General features: G+C 41.2%; 1 protein-coding gene across 6 annotated transcripts in view; it reads right to left on the bottom strand.

Annotated features, from left to right (window-relative positions):
• The window catches only part of AUTS2 (activator of transcription and developmental regulator AUTS2), a 1133525-nt gene that overhangs the window by 534882 nt on the left and 580892 nt on the right, over positions 1–17751 (bottom strand). The gene's annotated exons all lie outside the window — the stretch shown is intronic.

The following is a 17751-nucleotide window of genomic DNA, read 5'->3' as shown; positions in this document are numbered from 1 at the left end:
CACGTTGTCCCAAGCCTGTTTGTGAAGCCCAGGTCCTGGGTGTATCTGATCCACACAGTTGCCTTTGTACTTGAGAGCTTTCCCGCACCACCTGCAACTCTAAGACAGTTAAGAGTCTTACACTAACAGACTAATCTGAACAACAACAACAAACATACACACACAATTTATGTGAACTGATAGGTGCAAGTAGCAAGTGATACGAACCAGAAAGAATTACAGAGGTGATGTTGAATGGGAAGTGACCAACTAATCAAACACAATCATTCTAAAGATGAGGAAATCAAAGCTCACAGGGATTGTCTTAGTGTGCACTTCCCCACAAGCAGACCCTGAATCAAGTGTAAGAAGTTGATTTGGCAAATAAAAGCGAACAGCAGCAGAGGAATGAGAAAATAAGACAAGGACAGTAGGCAGGGAATAAAGGTGTATAAATCAAGTCAACTACCACTGTGGGCAACTAGAAGTTAATGCCACTGGGACGACCCTGGAAACAGAGTTATCCCACTTACAGGACAAGGGGTCTAGAGTATTTAGACAACAATTCTTGTTAGCCGTGCTTGAGGGGAGCTTAGGTTGGAACCAATTCCCTCTCACTTCCTGCCTACCCTCTGGGCAAAGGAGAATTCAATGACTACAGGAAAGCCCTGTGTGAATGCCAGGGGCTGGCAGCTGGAAACAGGGCCAATGGTGGTAAAGTGGAAGGCAAGGGGGTGTGGGTGGGGCACCAGAAACATCTGCCAGGGTTGAGTTATTTAAAATTAAACATTAACCAAGGAGTAACAGGGCTGAGACTTCAGGTCAGTCTTCTACCCTTCAGGATCCACCACCTCTCCTTCCAACACTCTGCTCGGCTTACACGTGAGATGAAATCTGTATACACTAGAAATCTGGGACTGGACGGAGACTACCCACAATCTGAGGTATGGGGAGGACTGAACACTTGCAATGACCTAGGAACAGAGCCATTCAAATGTTAGGAAAAACACACCATGGTCCTCCCAGGATACAACAACTCTAACATTAAAGGACAGAAGTGCCACAGACAACTAAGCTAGAATACAGGGGTTCTGAAATTATTTGCTTTTTAATCTGTCAAAGTCTCTATGGACCACCCTGCAAGTTGCTATGTTTAGCTCTCAACAGATGACAGTCAAAAGACAGAAGGAAAAGTCTATGCTTTAAGCCAAATTCTACTTTTCAACTACAGCTGACCCTATCCTGCGTAAAAGAATTTTAATGCCACCATCAGATTTTATGAGCTTCTGACCTCTAACATTGAGGCTCAGATAGCAATAATGAGATAGGAACAAAAAGTATTTTATCACCTTCAACATGAAAAATTACCACCATCTCTACAACTGCTCAAGCCAGAAACCCAGGTGTCATCCTTGATGCTTCCCTTTTCCTAAAGTTCAATTGATTACAAGTCCTGTGCACGGCATTTCCAAAGAACTCTCAAATTAATTCACTTCTTACTATCTCCACTGCCACCATTTCTCACCTGTATGTACTCTTGCAAAGCCTCTAATTCCTAAATGGTCTCTCCAACCACTCTGCCGAACATTTTCCAAAACACACAGCGATGTTTTTCCAAATACAAACACATCTGTTTGAGTCAGTCCCTGCCTAAAATCCTTCACTTCTCACTGCCCTTATGATAGAATCTGATGTTCCCATTTGGTGTTATGGAACTAACGCTCGTGCTACCCCCACCCCTTGCCTTCCCCAGGACGCAAACAACTCCTTTCTACAGACATAGGGTCTCCACATACGACATCCCTCTATGCCCCTCTCTTCACCTTGCTAAATCCTAGTGATGTTTCACATCTCAGATTAAATGATACTGCCTCGGGAGGGAGCTTTCCAAATATCCAGGCAAGGTGGAATCGTTCAGTTACTCTTACACATCCCCGAACCTGTCACATAACTCTGGCCTTAGGTAGCTAACATTTATAAAATGGCCATCTTCTCATGCTAGAATGTCATCTCCACAAGGTAAGAGACAGGCCATAGTGGTGTTGGTCATCAACATCCCCAGCATCTACCACAGAATCTAACACATATGACATGCCCAATACACTCTGCTGACTCACTGGCCAGTATTTAGAAGAATATGATCAAGGGTACCTCCTTTAGCTGATCCCACAGATGGTGGGCAAAGAACCAAAGTCACTACATGAGAACTTCTACGTTAGATGTAGTAGCAGGAACTTTTGTAACTAAGAGAGTTCAAGACTATGCAAGAGCAAACTGGAACGTGAATGGATTCCAGGGACTTGGCCAGCAACGATAGCAATACAAACAATACAGGCCAACATCACTTAAAAGTGATCCATAAACTTTGGCATTGTAGCCTTAGAAACTTCTGGGTATCACCTAAAGCTAACGGAATTCGTATCTTTAGAATTAAGACTATGATTCAAAAGATAACCTAGAAGTAATCTGAATGCCAAACTAGAGCTCTCCTTCTCAAAAACTATCACGTGGCAGTAAATGCATAAAGCGGTAATTCTAGAAAGCCATCACTACTTACATACATTCAGCCCAAGGTACAGAGTCACGGTATTGGGAGTGCCCATGCCAGAAACCTGCAGAACCATGTCCGGGAAAACCATGAATTTTCAAAAAGGTACCAGTGACATGCTACACATAATTTTTACCCATTAGCCTCTTGCTGCTGCCGGGAGTATGTATTATTCAAACAGGGTGCGCGTTCAGTGATGGAGAGGGTGAGGGGAGATGCTGCCTTTAATTTTAATGTGCCTGGCATATTGGAAAAAAATTACTGGCATCTGTATGTGTGTGACCGAGAGTTTTGTGGAACATGTGTTGTATGCAACACTGTTTATTATCAGTAAATGAAGCCAAAAGCTAAGTTGAAAATGAATGCTAAATTAAAAATTATATAAAATGGAGTGAAATGATTTAATTAACAGATTATAAGTGAAATGTTGCAGTGCAAGAATGAGCTTGGGAGAAAAGGGAAGGAAAAAAATTGGAAGGGTGGAAACCTGTCTCTTCCCTTTATTTCCTCAGAGATGCTAATAGAGTCACATGATGTTTGCCAGTTTTTAACCACAGCCTCGGCGACAGTCAATAAACTTGCTTAATTAAGTTACAGGTTTGGAGCACAGAGTTCGAAACAAATCGCCTTCTGTTTTAAAGTACAAATGGAAGAGACAACAAAATACAGTGTACTTTCTGGAAAGTCTAGCTCATTATTTCAAAGACCCTATTAGTAATAATTAGGTTCAATCCTCTTCTGTGGGCCTCCCGCAGAACCTTCCTGGAAGTGCAGCAGTTATGCTCTGGAATGAAATGCTCTCAATATTTATTCACAACCAAGTGTCAAACACTGCACCAGGTACACTGGCATCCATCATCTCTCTCTTCCTTACATTACTGTATGTATTACCGTTAGGACGACTCTCTAATTTGCTAAGGCTGTGCCAGGACAAATCACCGAGCCAGAATTCACACTCAGACCTGTTGACTCTCAGTAAAGCCCAGCCTGTTTCTCCTCTACCGTGCTGCCTCTTCGTAGGAGCCTTTCGAAAAGACTGCAAGTACCCAAAGAAAATGGCTCCCCATTTTAAGAAGTATCTCCTAAGGACTCATTCACTCCACAGTGTATCACAGTGTACCTGTCTCTAATGAAGGCAACAAAGTATTTTCCTAAAGAAGAAAATATGATTTGCATACATGAGTACTGTTCAAAGTTGTAGCGCATTCAAAATAGTCAACTTCTCGTATTGCTTTCACGGTAATCTAGTTGTTCTTTATACGATCATATCTACTTACGGTTTTACACACGGATGATCCTATGAAAAGTGCCAAGTTTGAGGCATTTGGTTAACACAGTTGAAATCAGCAAAGAGAAAGATGGAAAGGAAATAGACATAAATTCACTCAACTACAAGAACAAAAATGACTCGAAGCCACCTTCTCTTCCGTGTGCCTACACAGACATTTTGCATGATGTGGTGTTACGAGATCCACCCTACATTTTCTCCCAAACGGGGATGAGAAAAGAGGAGAAGCAAATCAATGTTCTCTGTTTAAAGTAACGGATCCAGAGATTTTTATGCCAAAATTGTGTTGCTTTGGCCTACCAAAATAGGAACTAAGAATTTCTGTAACACAAAACAAATGCTGGCGTTTTCCAATTCTTTAGGAATTTAATGCGAGTGAAGAGAAATAAATCCAAGTGTTTTGTGCTGCCACATGCTGTCTGAGGTAGGTAACATGGGAGTATGCTCCTCAGCTCAGGAGCTTGGGCCCAGCCTCCCTGCTAACGGAGCGGAGGGGACAGAAAAAGCGTTCTGACAGCCAACAGCCCATTTCTCTCCCCGCACCGGAGGACAGGTGCGACGCAGCAGCTAGGGAAAACACACGGGTTCAAGCAGGGGGGAAATCATGGCATTTCTGGTCTCCGAACTTGGTATCCATTCATCCCCTTTTGTCAACGGCTCATCGGTGCTCAGGTCCTGCCACCACAAAGCCGGCCTTGGGAACACGGGCTTTCCCCTTCCACTGAGGGGCCAGGCCGGTGCCATGCCTGAAGGCGATAGGTCCAGGTCTCACTTGTAACTGACACTCTACTGTTCTTCAAAAAAGTCTACTCAGTGCGTTCTCTTCGTGATGCCTTCAATAAGGAGCTCACTTAAAAATTTTTTTTAATCTTTATTTATTTTTGAGAGAGAGAGAGAGAGAGAGAGCGTGAGCAGAGGAGGAACAGAGAGAGGGGGAGACACAGAATCCGAAGCAGGCTCCAGGCTCTGAGCTGTCAGCACAGAGTCCGACGTGGGGCTCGAACCCACGAACCGTGAGATCATGACCTGAGCCGAAGTCGGATGCTTAACCGACTGAGCCACCCAGGCGCCCCAGGAGCTCACTTTAAAATAAAAAGTCTGGGGCAAAGGTGCAGAAAGGGAAAAAAGAATAGGAAAATGAAAGAAAAGAAGGAAAAACAAAGGGTGGAAAAGGTCTACTTTTTATAAGTCTGTCTATAGGGGAAATACACAGGATATTCTCCGTTAGTGATGCTAAAATGGTCTGGCGTGCCTGAGAGGAAATCGATACTAAGCGTGGTCTAGGCGAGACTGCCATCTCACATGAAGCACCGACTGTACAACAGACACAAAAGACACACGATACTCTCTGAGGTCCCCAGCAGCCATAATATCCATCCTTGCCAGTTCATTTGACATTGACTTTCCCTGCTTCCCAATCTTTTTTTTTTTTTCCTTTCTTACCCTGCCCCAGTGCTCCAGCTTTCTGAGACTTGCAAAGGAGGTGAAGAGATAACAAACCTCTCAAGAAGGGTTTAGCTTGGGAATAAATCCTATGTTTGCCAGGAAGTGATGTATATAATAGGAAAATATAAGGACGAGCTTATAAGGACATGAACTTGGTTCTCAAGGAGCCCAACCAGAAGACTCTTAAAATGTTACTGTATGTGTTGAATGGACACTGGGTTTCCTGATTAGATCTTATCACAGTTATTTCAAATGGTTTCTTTCTTATACCACTTGCTACCCTTTGCCTCTGCCAGAGTGTTCAGACAAAGGAAAAAGACAAAGACCCTCTCCACCCTGTCTTGGCCCCTTCCAGAAGTATTCTTTAGAGCCATGAATCCACAGGGGCTTTTGAATTTAGATAACTTTTATGGTCAAAGCTAAAAACCTTTGCTGGTAATAGGAAATGTCATATGGAATCCACTGGGTAGTCATAATTTCCATTTATAAATAGAAAATAGAAAGAGGGTGCCTTATCTGGGTGATTTAATACATGTCTCTGCTTATTACTGTTTTCAAAGTGCCTTTTGCACAAATCTGATTTCAACTGTGCAATAAAGATTCATTATCCTTTTACATAGCAGCCTTTGCATTTCTATGCAGGATCTAATTACGAAAATAGGAACTATTCTATAAACAGATGCTAATCGTGGAGGGAAAATGCTTTCATTTTAGGAAGAAGGTATTGCTAAAACTTTACTCAGAAAAGTGCTGCCTCTGCATGTAGAATAAAGGGGTGGGAGCGGGAGGGGTGAGAGGGCAGCAGGTTGTACTTTATTCTTGACAGAAGCCACGTGAGTGTCACCAGGGTAAAGGTCCCCAGTAAATCACCCTAAAATTGAGGTAACAGACAAGAACACACAGTAATTCTTATACCCCCAATCTAATTTTTTGTTCTCATGAATTACTTAAAAAAGATCTTGTCCTCTATTTTCTTACATTTTTGTTTTCCTATAAAAAGCTCTATTACAATGGGGGGAGGCGAGGATTCCAATAAACATACCAGAAAAAAAAAATCCTTCTCCTATTTGGGGCAAGGAGTAAAGCATCTACCTCTGAGGAATAACTAAAAACAATACTGAAATAGACTACAGAGACCATCTGTAAGAGACACATCAGGCACTAGGTCAATTTTTTGTTTCGTTAATGGGTTACGTTAAGGATCAACATGAAGGTATAATTTCTGGTTAATGAACAACTATCTGTCCTAATTACAGTCAACCTCTCCACAGCACAAACACGGCAGACAATATCATACATCCTCATTTATGAAACATTTTTTTTCTCAGCTTCAATGACCTGCTATTGTGTCCTACATCACTAACTTTTCCTTCTCCACCTTCTTCACTGGGACTTTCTCCTTACCAGGTTGTTGTGTATGGGACTCTGTTCTGAGCCCTCTTGTTGACTTACATTCTCTTCTCAGGGGTCCCAGCCAGGCCCATGGTTTTAAATCCCATCTACATGCTGATGACTCCCAAATTTATAGCTCCAGCCTAGATATCTCCCCGATCTTCTAGAATCCTTTAACTGCCCAGGTGGCATCTTCTCTTGACCGTCAATCATCATTTCTTTCATAACCTGTCAAGACAAAATTACTGATTCTCTGCTTTCACTCCACAAACTCATCCCCACACAATCTTTCCCCGGATCTAGAAATGACATCAGTCATCTAGCTGCTCAAACTGAAATCCTGGAGGTCATCCTTGACTCCTCTACTTTTGTCTTTGCATCTCCTGTCCACTGCATCTTGAGCCCTGTGAAATCTGAATCCTAAATAAAGCCTCAATGCAACCACTTAACATTTCACTGCTATAACCCTGCCTTACATTTCCTCCCTCTCTCTCTCTCTCTCTCTCTCTCTCTGACCCATGTAAGGTGATCTCCCAGCTTCCACATTTGTGAGCACACAGTGCATTTTCCACATACCAGAGTATTCTATCGCTCCCCAGGTTAAAACAATCTGAGGGCTTTCCGTTGCAACCAGTATTCAAGCCAAATTTCTACCCAGAGCCTTCAAAGGCTATGGCATGAGTCATCCTCCTCTACTTTCTGCCCATGAGATCTAGATCCCGGCCACACCAGCCTTCTTTCTGTCCCTCAAACTCAACAAGCTTGTTAGTGTGTCAGGGCTCATTCTTCTGCTTAGGACACCTGCACAACCTCCCACTACCATTCACAAGGTCTCCCCACCACTTAATCTTTGACTCAGATTTTCATCACGCATAACCTGTCCCACTGCCCTAGCTCATCCTCTCCAGAGCACCCCAAATATCCAAAATAATCATTTGCTTCTTCTTTATGTGTTTACTATCTGTCTTTACCTTCGAGTGTAAGCTCCTTGAGAACAGGCCTGTCCTCTTGCTTAACACGATATTCCCAGGACAAAGAACAATGCCTGGCTCACAGTGGGTACTTTATAGAAATGCTTTTTCCAAATGACTGACTGAATTAACCTGAATTTGCCCGTAACAACAAAACCACATACAATTACTCTAAAAAATCCTTGAAAGAATGCAATGTTAAAAGAAATAAAAATAAAAAACCAACCAACTAACCACCCATCCTTAGAGTACTACAATGCACCAGTTTATCTTAGTTAATCAATTACCTAGCAGTTTAATGGAGTAATCAATGTGCATTTCCTGACTTGCTCCTTCAAGTTGCCGGTCACTGTGCCTAGCAGAAATAATGTTAAAATGATAAATGAAGTAATTGACTTCTAGTGTACCATATAAGTGAATAATTTTAAAGAGAGTTGTCTTAAGCCATGAAACAGTATTAATGACCACTGCTTAAGTACTTATTTATTGTGGGATTTCAGGTTAGGTTTTCTTAAAGTAGGTGAAAGATGCATAACAAGAAAACAAGAGAAATGCAGACACAAACACACACACACACACACACACACACTTTTATTTTTTATTATAAAGTGATATTAATAAATCCTATATTCCAGGCAGTAGTGTTAAATACTTCACATGCATTAAATGAACTGAATTCTCAAACATTATTATGAGGCACGGACCATTATTATTACACTTGAGACAACTTAGGTTAGAAAGATTAAGTATAATCATGGTCAAGGTTACACACGTAAATGGTGAAGACACGGTGGTTTGATTCCAAAGCCCATATTCCTATCCTTGTGTTCTAGATTATAGTAGAAAATAAACTCATTTATCCTCTTATTCTTTATTAAGTGTGAATCACTCACAAACTTACTAGGAAACTAATGGAATTACTTTGTACAGAATAGTACACTCCTACTCTTTCAAATAAGTCTAGGTTTGCTAGGTGGCCCAATGATACCTGAGCGAGTACGACACTGCCAGCAGGCACTGTGAGAAAGGCCCCGCCGGCAGGTAGGCTGGTAGCACATACAGTGGGACCCCATCCAATCTAAACACAGAGATTTATCTATCTTGAATACTGCCCTTTGGCCATTACCCTTTAGATGGTCCAAAGCAATCCTTGCTTCTCCACACCTAAGACATCTGGCTCCTAGTAGACTATTAAGGATAGAATGCAATGCAATAAACCTTATTTGGAAGATCTTAAAAGAACAAAGCTTCACTAATGACATTTTAATGAGGAAATGCATAGGCTAATTACTGTAATCTTCCACTGGTCTATAAAAAGCCTACACCCAAGTGATGTAAGTATCTGCTGACTCAGACGGTACTGAAAAGATTTCGTTTTGTATTTTAAGTCACGGAGGGAAACAAAGGGAAAAAGAGGAGGAAAAAACCACCTCAATCCCCAGCTACAGAACATCATGTAAGCAGAAGAGGATTAACAGGGAGCACTCAGACTCAGAGCAAGATAAATGTTTTTTCGATGGGCATTTACTCAAGTCCCAAACTGACTATTTAGTAGTGCGTAAATCTGGCACAATCACTTGGCTAATGAAACAGACTGAGCAACATCAACACAACATGATGGTACTTCATTTTGGGGTAAGGAACAGTTTAGGCCTGGAAAAGAGACAAGCCTGCCACCATCCTGCATTCCTTTCATATACATACATATATATATATATATATACACACACATATATTTGTGTGTATATATATATGTGTGTATATATATATATATATAATTTATTGTCAAATTGGTTTCCGTACAACACCCAGTGCTCATCCCAACAGGTGCCCTCCTCAATGCCCATCACCCACTTTCCCCTCTCCCCCAGCCCCCATCCACCCTCAGTCCGTTCTCAGTATCCAAGAGTCTCTTCTAGTTTGCCTCCCTCCCTCTCTGTAACTTTAACTTTTATTTCTCTTCCCTTCCCCCATGGTCTTCTGTTAAGTTTCTGTATTTCTATCATATATGTAAATTCACATACATGGTGTCATTTTATTGTGGGTGGCAGGTAGGACACTGGCTAATAAGCATTAGTGGAAGCTAGAAATATCCCAGGTTACTTACTCAGGAAGCTGAGAAATCATCGTGGGAAGCGGTCAGCGACCTTATGCTTTTAAACAAGTTTTTTCTTATTAGGCTTTCATTCATATCCTTTCTCTTAATTCCCAGTTGTCTATCTTATGGAAAAAAACAGAGACAACAATGAAATAACAATACAATGGCAGGGAAAAAGAGAGACAGATATGTATATATCTCCTATCTCCATGTCTCAAATATCTCTCACTTCCATGCCTGCCCTGACCCTTTTCTGGTTTGACTTGTCACCATACATACTAGGAAAGTCTCCATCTCCAAGATGCAAAATATTTTAGGAAATCATATCAGAATGTGGTCATGAAAAACCAGACTAAACATGAGCTAATGTACATAATGGGTGGAAAATAACATGGACAAAGGAGTTAGGAGAATAGCTCTAATGCCAATTAATTAGCCATATGTCCTACAGCAAGTCACTTAACCTCACAGATCCCAGTTTTCTCCTCTGCAAATTAGGAGCTCGGAACAGATGGCTCTTAGAGTATATTGTTCTGAATCCAGTATTTTAAAATTCTATGACTCTAGCACACACCCAGTTCAAGATTGACTGGTCTTATTCTTTAAGACCCACCTCTTCCAAGAAGTCTTCCCTGATACAGGAATTACTATTTCCCTCCTTTCCCCCTTATTTTATTGTGTCTATACCCCTCTGGAGCAGTCAAGAGTACTGGTCAAAGGCCAGAGTTCAAATCCTAACCACTTATTAGCTGTGTGACCTTAGGTAAATGAATTAACCTATCTGACCCTCAGTTTCCTAAAATAAACAAATGGAGATAATAATAGTACCTATGCTTCAAGGGATTATTAAGAGAACTAAATGAGATAACGTATGCAGAACTTATCACATAAGTTCTGAGTGAACGCAAGGGGCAGTGGTTGTAGCTGCTGTTTGTGGTTGAATTCACTCAGCCCCAGATATGATACTGCACTCCCCTGTGTCTATCACACCTCTTACTTACCTTCTATGATTTACAAAGCTTCAAAGGTTACTTTGATGATCTACCAACTCAAAATCTTATGAGCTAGGCAAACATGGGTCAAAAGGATTTTGGTTCAAGGGTATTCACTTTTGTGTATGCCTTTCTCGCTCACCAAAGCATGCGCCCCTAACAGGAATGAATGGTAACTTACCTGTCTCCTTCCCTCCCACTTGGCACCCAAATGATGTCTCAACAAATTTACTGAATGTGAATGCGGAGGGTACACACAGAAATTACCTGGTTTTACCACGAGGTGATAGCTGGAGACATCTAAACACTGAAAAGCTAGATTTTGCTGCTTCCATAATATTCTGATTCATTCTGTCAATGTTCAACAAACATTTGTTGAGTCTCTACTATGTGTGAGCCCCACGCTAGACCAGGGCATTCTAGGGCATAGCCCACTGACACTATACCTCACTCACAGAGCTTACAGACTAGCGGTGACAACACACACTGTGTCATTACAAAGACAATTGATCATAAACATGGTTAGTGTTACAAAGGATATGTGGGGCTTGATGTGATAAAAGAAAAAAGAAAAAAAGCACAAGACACGCTGATACTTATCAGGTTAACCTAAAACAGTGAATTCTGTGGTGAAACCTGGTCCTAGGCACAGATACAAACGAAAATAATCTGCTTTATTTGCTATGAAAAATTTGAAGTATTAGTCTTGATTTCTGTAAGTCTGGAATATCTAAAATAATAACTGAACCCACAGGAGGCAGAATATGGAAACACAATTACTATAATATACATGTGGATGTTTCACTCCCCGAGACCATGAGAATAATATTTAATCTCTAGAATAGGAAAATCTCATACATCAGTTCAACATTTATTGGTTACCAGGTGCTTATGATAGGCCCTGGGGATAAACTGATAAATAGAAGACTCCTGCCTCTCAAGAGCAGGCACTGCAGTGGGGGGAAACAATTAACCGACAGGAATCCTAATAGGACTAAAACCTGTAAATTGAGCTTTCCTTAACTACCTACAAATCTATTCTACTGCATAGTACCTTTATCCAGCCACAGAGCACCCTCTCACTTCTGAGGAAGCACATGCACACACACACATACAGACGCTCCCTCTGTCTCTGTCTCTGTGTCTCTCTTGGCCAACGGCAAATAATGGAAAAATGAATTATTATCATGCCAAAAACTAGCTTTGTTACCTGATCCACTTTTTTCATGGAATTTTAAAGACAATGAGCTCCTGCAGGGAATAGACCATGTCTCTCTATACCTGCAGCTCCACTAAAAACATCTAGGCAAGCAAACTGGCGTTAACAATGTGGGAATACAGAAGTGAGGCCTCCAGGGTAAGACACTGAGCATAAATTTCCCCTAAAGACATCCAAAAATATATAAATACACACACACACACACACACACACACACACATTTATAATTCTGAAGATATGAACCAAGGATAAAACATTTCTGAGCGTACAAATTGTAAAATATTCTTCTTTGGGGTCTGGAGTACCACCATCCGACATCCATTAGGATACGATGTTAAAAAAAAATCAAAACTTAAAAGAGGAAAAATAATTGGCGTTATTTGAAAACATTCTGTATATGCGTGGACATACATGTACATGTATCAAACAGCCAGCACTATACAGGGACCAGGATGTAGAAAGAATGTGTGCGTGTGTGTGCGTAAGCGCATGTGTGTGCGTGGGAGCATGGAGTAGAAAGAATTTCAGCAATTATTTTGTCCAGTTCCCTCATTTTTTCTGAGAAAATTGGTGCTACAAGAGGTTTATTTGTTGCTCAAGAGCTAACAGCAAACAGGTAGCAGAATAGAAATAAGCAGAGCTTTTTTCACATATAATCAATGTGTATAAGGGACCGTGCATATGCGTACACACACACACAAAGCACCTGGCGCATAGAAGAGTATTTAATGAACAGCAGTAATGTGATACATTCAATTTATTCTTGATATCAGCCATCACTATCACTGTGCATGCTGAACGCAAAGAAGACGGCTTCTTAAACCTTTTTCCTAAGAGTACAATAATGATTATCTGAGCTTTGGACTTGGTGTCACTGTACCATTTCTGACCTTAAAAGATACACAGGCAGGTGCACATTCCTGGGACCTGAACTACTGAGCCTGCTCTCAATGAAGGCCCACAAAAAGTTTGCCTATCTGTGTGAGTCTTGATGGGAAAAGGCAGTCTGCTTCTATTTGCTGATTTCAACTTATTCCTTTAAAATGAAAATAAATACATGAGCATGATGTTTTATTTAAGAACCTAATTCCAGACACATCAATGCATTAATACATGTCCCTATAGATGCTGCCATTACTGATCAAATCTGAATTATTTTCACTCTGCTGCTGCAACCAGATATCCAGATGCCTAGAGAATAACGCAGCACGAGGGGGTTTCGAGGTGACATGCTCTGAATCCTTCCTGTGCCACGTGAAATTTAATTATGTCCATTGTTTTTATTACTCAAAATACACTGACAGTCCATCTACTCAGCAAGAAATTCCCCCCTAGTTTATTCAGTATGGCTTTTATGCTAAGAGAAAGAAGGCATGGGTGGGGGGTACAGCTCCCTTCTCCCCCCACAAGGAGCCAGGAGGCCACTGAAGCCCAGTTGATTTCCCCAGCCCAATTATTTCATTGTGCTCTCTCCTCCTCAACAGCACTCTTTACCTAGGGACACAGTCTGCCTAAACACCACACACTTAATGGAGTCCCCGAAGCTGTCTCAATTTCATCGCTTCTAACTAATAGGCTGTGATACTTTCTCCCCAAACAGATCAAGCTCTTCTCTCACTGCACATTCTCCTCCTACAGAAAAGAAAAGGGTGGGGGACCACTCCGATGAAAGAGAGCACTCATTCCCTCTGCTGCACCTTCATTATTGCCTAATACCGCCTTCCTTCAGGGCACAACAACCTCCCTTAATCCAATCTCGAAGCTTCTTTTTCCAGATAATGACAATAATAGGTGTTTCCTTATTACTGTTAGTAGTAAAACTGAACAGCAGGAATCTACACACTTCGCAGTAGTTAATAGGCAGACAAGCCAAGTTTTGCTTTCCTTGAAAGACCTCTAAAATTGATTGCCCAGAGAATATTTTAGGAATGAGAGAGAAAATAAGGAGGGAAGAAGAAAATGCAGCTTTCCTGAAACTCATGAAGTTTTTGGGATGTATTTCCAAAGAAAATTTCAAAATTTTCCCATTTTCTACCACCATTCACAAGTACATTTCGTGTTAGTATTAAAAGGGTCATTCCTATTCTGACTTGTACTGATGTCTTGAAAAGGAGTCTGATTTCCAGAGGTAGGCATCACTGTATCAAAGGCCTCACTTTGTCTCCCCGAGGAGAGATAGCATTTATGTTTTTCTTAATCCCTAGCACCTATGTTACTGTGTCTTACTAAAATGTCCCCATTCAATAACGTAAGCATTTGGGGGAAGGACTTTTGAAAGAGTCTACTTAACTTCTTTCAAGATTAATTTCATTGAAAAGGCTACACTTACTTTAAGACAGCATTCCTGCCATCTTCCAGGGTCACACAGGTGAAGATTTCAGGAAAAACTATCCAGAAACCTAGTTCCAAAGGCAGGCTGAAGAATTACTATAGCTATTTCCTGAAATGTGACACTTTCCTGTCCCCCAGGGAAAATTTCTGTGAGGCCAGAGATAAGGCCTCTTTTGTCATGTGGGTGAGAACAGAAATGGTTAATTCAAATATCTCTTATACCGTGCTAGAACTCAGCAGCAAGAACTTCTTAAACTAAGACACGGCAGTAACATTTAATTGCATTTGACGTTCAGCTTCGGGTTCCATAAGCCATCCTAAATTACCTTTTGGGTCAAAACAGAGCTGGATTTTCCCACTGAAGACAGTTACTATTATCTTCAAAGTTAATATCCTTGACTGGCTTGGGGTGGAAAAGATAGCAAACATGTAGTAACAGACTCTAGAAAGCATCACTGCAGTCCCTCAAGTAAAAATACAGTCCCCTCCCTCATTGTGGCCCCTGCCCCAAAGGTATCTGACCATCCTAACTGTGTTCAGTATTTCCCTGACAAGCACGCGGGTCATGGTTGGTCCAAAGGGTACCTAAAGTGGACTGGAAACAAACCAATGGCGGTGGTCTCCTGGCCAAGCTGTGTATTCTGTTTACATTCACCAGGTTGCAAACTTATCCTGACGCTTTCCAGGTTCAACAGATGTTGTCATCATTTTATAAAGCATAAGGACAGATTTGGGTAAATCAGGGACCAAGAGAGAAAAGTGCTTTGAATATTAAACACAGATAAGAGGAAGCCTAGAACTAACTGAATTCATTATGCTCAACCATATTCTTCACAGAGAAGAAAGAAATCATAAGAATACACAGGAAAATAATGAAAGATTATTAAAGCGAATTCTAGGTTGGATCTGAGATTTAAATAACCCTGACAGTAGGTGATATGAATCAGTGCACTTTCTTCCCCAGAGGCAAACCCATCTGAAACAGTCAGTGGCTAACGCGAGCCTGCTTTATCATGTTACAAAATTACGTGGGGTGAGTTTAACCTGAATAGTGCCCTCCACAGGGATTAACATTTTTTTTTTTTTTTTTTGAATCTTCTTCCCTGTGGTTGGCATTTTCCTCTTGTTGCAAAAGTCAATGATCTTTCTAACAGGTTCTGAAATCAGATGGCTGGCCCTTAAATCTCAGTTGTGTTGCTTATGAGCTATATGACCTTGAGCAAGCTATTTACCTGTCTGAACCTCAAACTTGATACCATAAAATGAGGACATAATTTAGAAGGCAGTAGTGTGGTTTAAAAACAATGCTGCACGTATGGGGCGCCTGAGTGACTCAGTTGGTTGAGGGTCTGACTTCGGCTCAGGTCATGATGTCACAGCTTGTGGGTTTGAGCCCCATGTCGGGCTCTGTGCTGACAGCTCGGAGCCAGGGGCGTGCTTCGGATTCTGTGTCTCCCTCTCTCGGGGCTCCTCTCCTGCTTGCGCTCTCTCTCTCTCAAAAATAAATAAACATTAAGAAAAAGAAAAGAAATATTAAAAACAATGCTGCAAACCAAGTATTAGCACTGTGCCTGGCAGTGAGTAAGGACTCAGTAGGTGTTAGTTTCTTTTAGTCTCTATGTTCAAGATCTACATCTGTCTGCATTTTCACTTCACGGACTTATAATTATTGCTCATTAGTGACTTCAAAAGCAGTTATTTTCCCTCATGGTATCTGGTAAGATGTGAACACATTTTCTAGATCGTGTCAAGAAACCAAGAAAGGCTTAGGGTTCTGTAGGTCTTTGACTGTCAAGGCAGGCTGCCTTCAGACTTTAAAGACGACAGATTTGGCATTACAACGGCAGGTCTGGATGTAGTGAGGCTTGGTCCACGTGGAAGACCAAGGTAGTGGGATGCCATTCCTAACTACAATATGGACTAACAGAATCCCATGGGGTTGATGGCACGCTCCTCCCCTGGCCTTCTTCCTCTCCTCTCCGAGCACTGCTAATATCCACCTGATGTTAGCTCTGCTAGGGCTCAAGCTACGCTTGCTTTGTGCCCGTGGGCCAGAACTCTCACGCTCACACAGAAGTAAGACGGTGACGAATGCGAGAAGCCTCCCTTTAACACCCCGATTCCCCCTCCGTGTCATTCTGCTCCTTCAATTAGAATTCCATCTGCCCACATTCCATGTGGAGCATCAGCAGTCTCTGGAGGTAGTGCCTTCAGAGTTTCTTTATGCCTTCGGCTTTCAGCTTGCTACAGTGTAACATGTTCAGACCAATAGGATTCTCCCTTCTCTACACTGACAAGTGAGAAGCGAGAGTTTAAACATGCCAAAGGTAATCAGCACTAAGGCCTCGGACAGTTTCAAGTTCATCCAGCAGGCGTGACAAAGTGGCAGCTTTTATCCTACTCTCTCATTTAGTTCCTTGGCTGCCTCTCAGCTTCTCACTTTCTACATCTGTGTTGAGTTAGTAGAGCTCTCCAATTAGCAAACTTCTATTAAATACAGACTTTGTTTGCTCAAGATATATCAGAAGTGACTTGAAAGGGATAGCATAAACCTTTCATTTCATTTGGCAAATTTACAGCGATGAACTCAAAATCAATATTGTATTTGTCAGAATTAGAAGGCCAGTGCTGAATTTATGCATTCCCTAAGAAATTTTTATAAGAGGGATCTTTTTTCCCTTTGATGGCAAAAGTCTAATCAATAAAAGAGATGCTCTTCCTCACAGAAAGAAAGGAAGGAACACAGGATTTTTTTTTTTAGCACCTGTTATAAACTCTGTGATAGGACACTGTCACCATGATTTCATTTTCATCTTCCCAAGATTACTCTGAGGAAGGGATTACCAGGCTGATTTTTATAGTGAGCATACAATTAAAGTTAAATGATTTGCCCAAAACCACACAGTTAAAGCAAGTGTTTTAAAATCTAGGTGTGTAAGGGGCATCTGGGCAGCTCAGGGATCTCAGGGTCATTGGCCGGCGCCCCATGCTGGGTGTACAGATACTGAAAAATAAACAAACAAACAAACAAACTGAAAAAAATACATAATCTAGGTGTATAAACCCAATTACCACTTCCTTAGCCTGTTTTTATATGAAAAAAATTGCCTACTCACTATTAAATTAGCACAATTAAAATAGTTACAAATGATCTTACCTTTACATGGGAGCCAAGAACATACGCAACATAAAAATCTGAATAAATCTGTTAATTATCTTATGACTGAACTATGAATCGAGAAAACAATGACAAAACAAGCCACGCTGAACTATACAGTGCATATTCCTGCAATGCAGGACTATGAAATAAGATATAAGCAAAAACTTGGGCTTGTGTTACCAGCTTTCACATCACTAGGAAAGCGGTGGATCACATTATGGAAGCATCATATACAATGTGACATATCACTACACTACCAGAAAGCACAATATCTGATCTCCAATTCAATAAGGCTTCAATAATATATTGTACTTAAACCTAATGCTT

Source organism: Neofelis nebulosa, chromosome 18 (assembly GCF_028018385.1).
Source record: "Neofelis nebulosa isolate mNeoNeb1 chromosome 18, mNeoNeb1.pri, whole genome shotgun sequence".
Taxonomy (NCBI): domain Eukaryota; kingdom Metazoa; phylum Chordata; class Mammalia; order Carnivora; family Felidae; genus Neofelis; species Neofelis nebulosa.
Note: the sequence above shows the minus strand (reverse complement) of the source record. Positions and strands in the feature narration are given on the sequence as shown.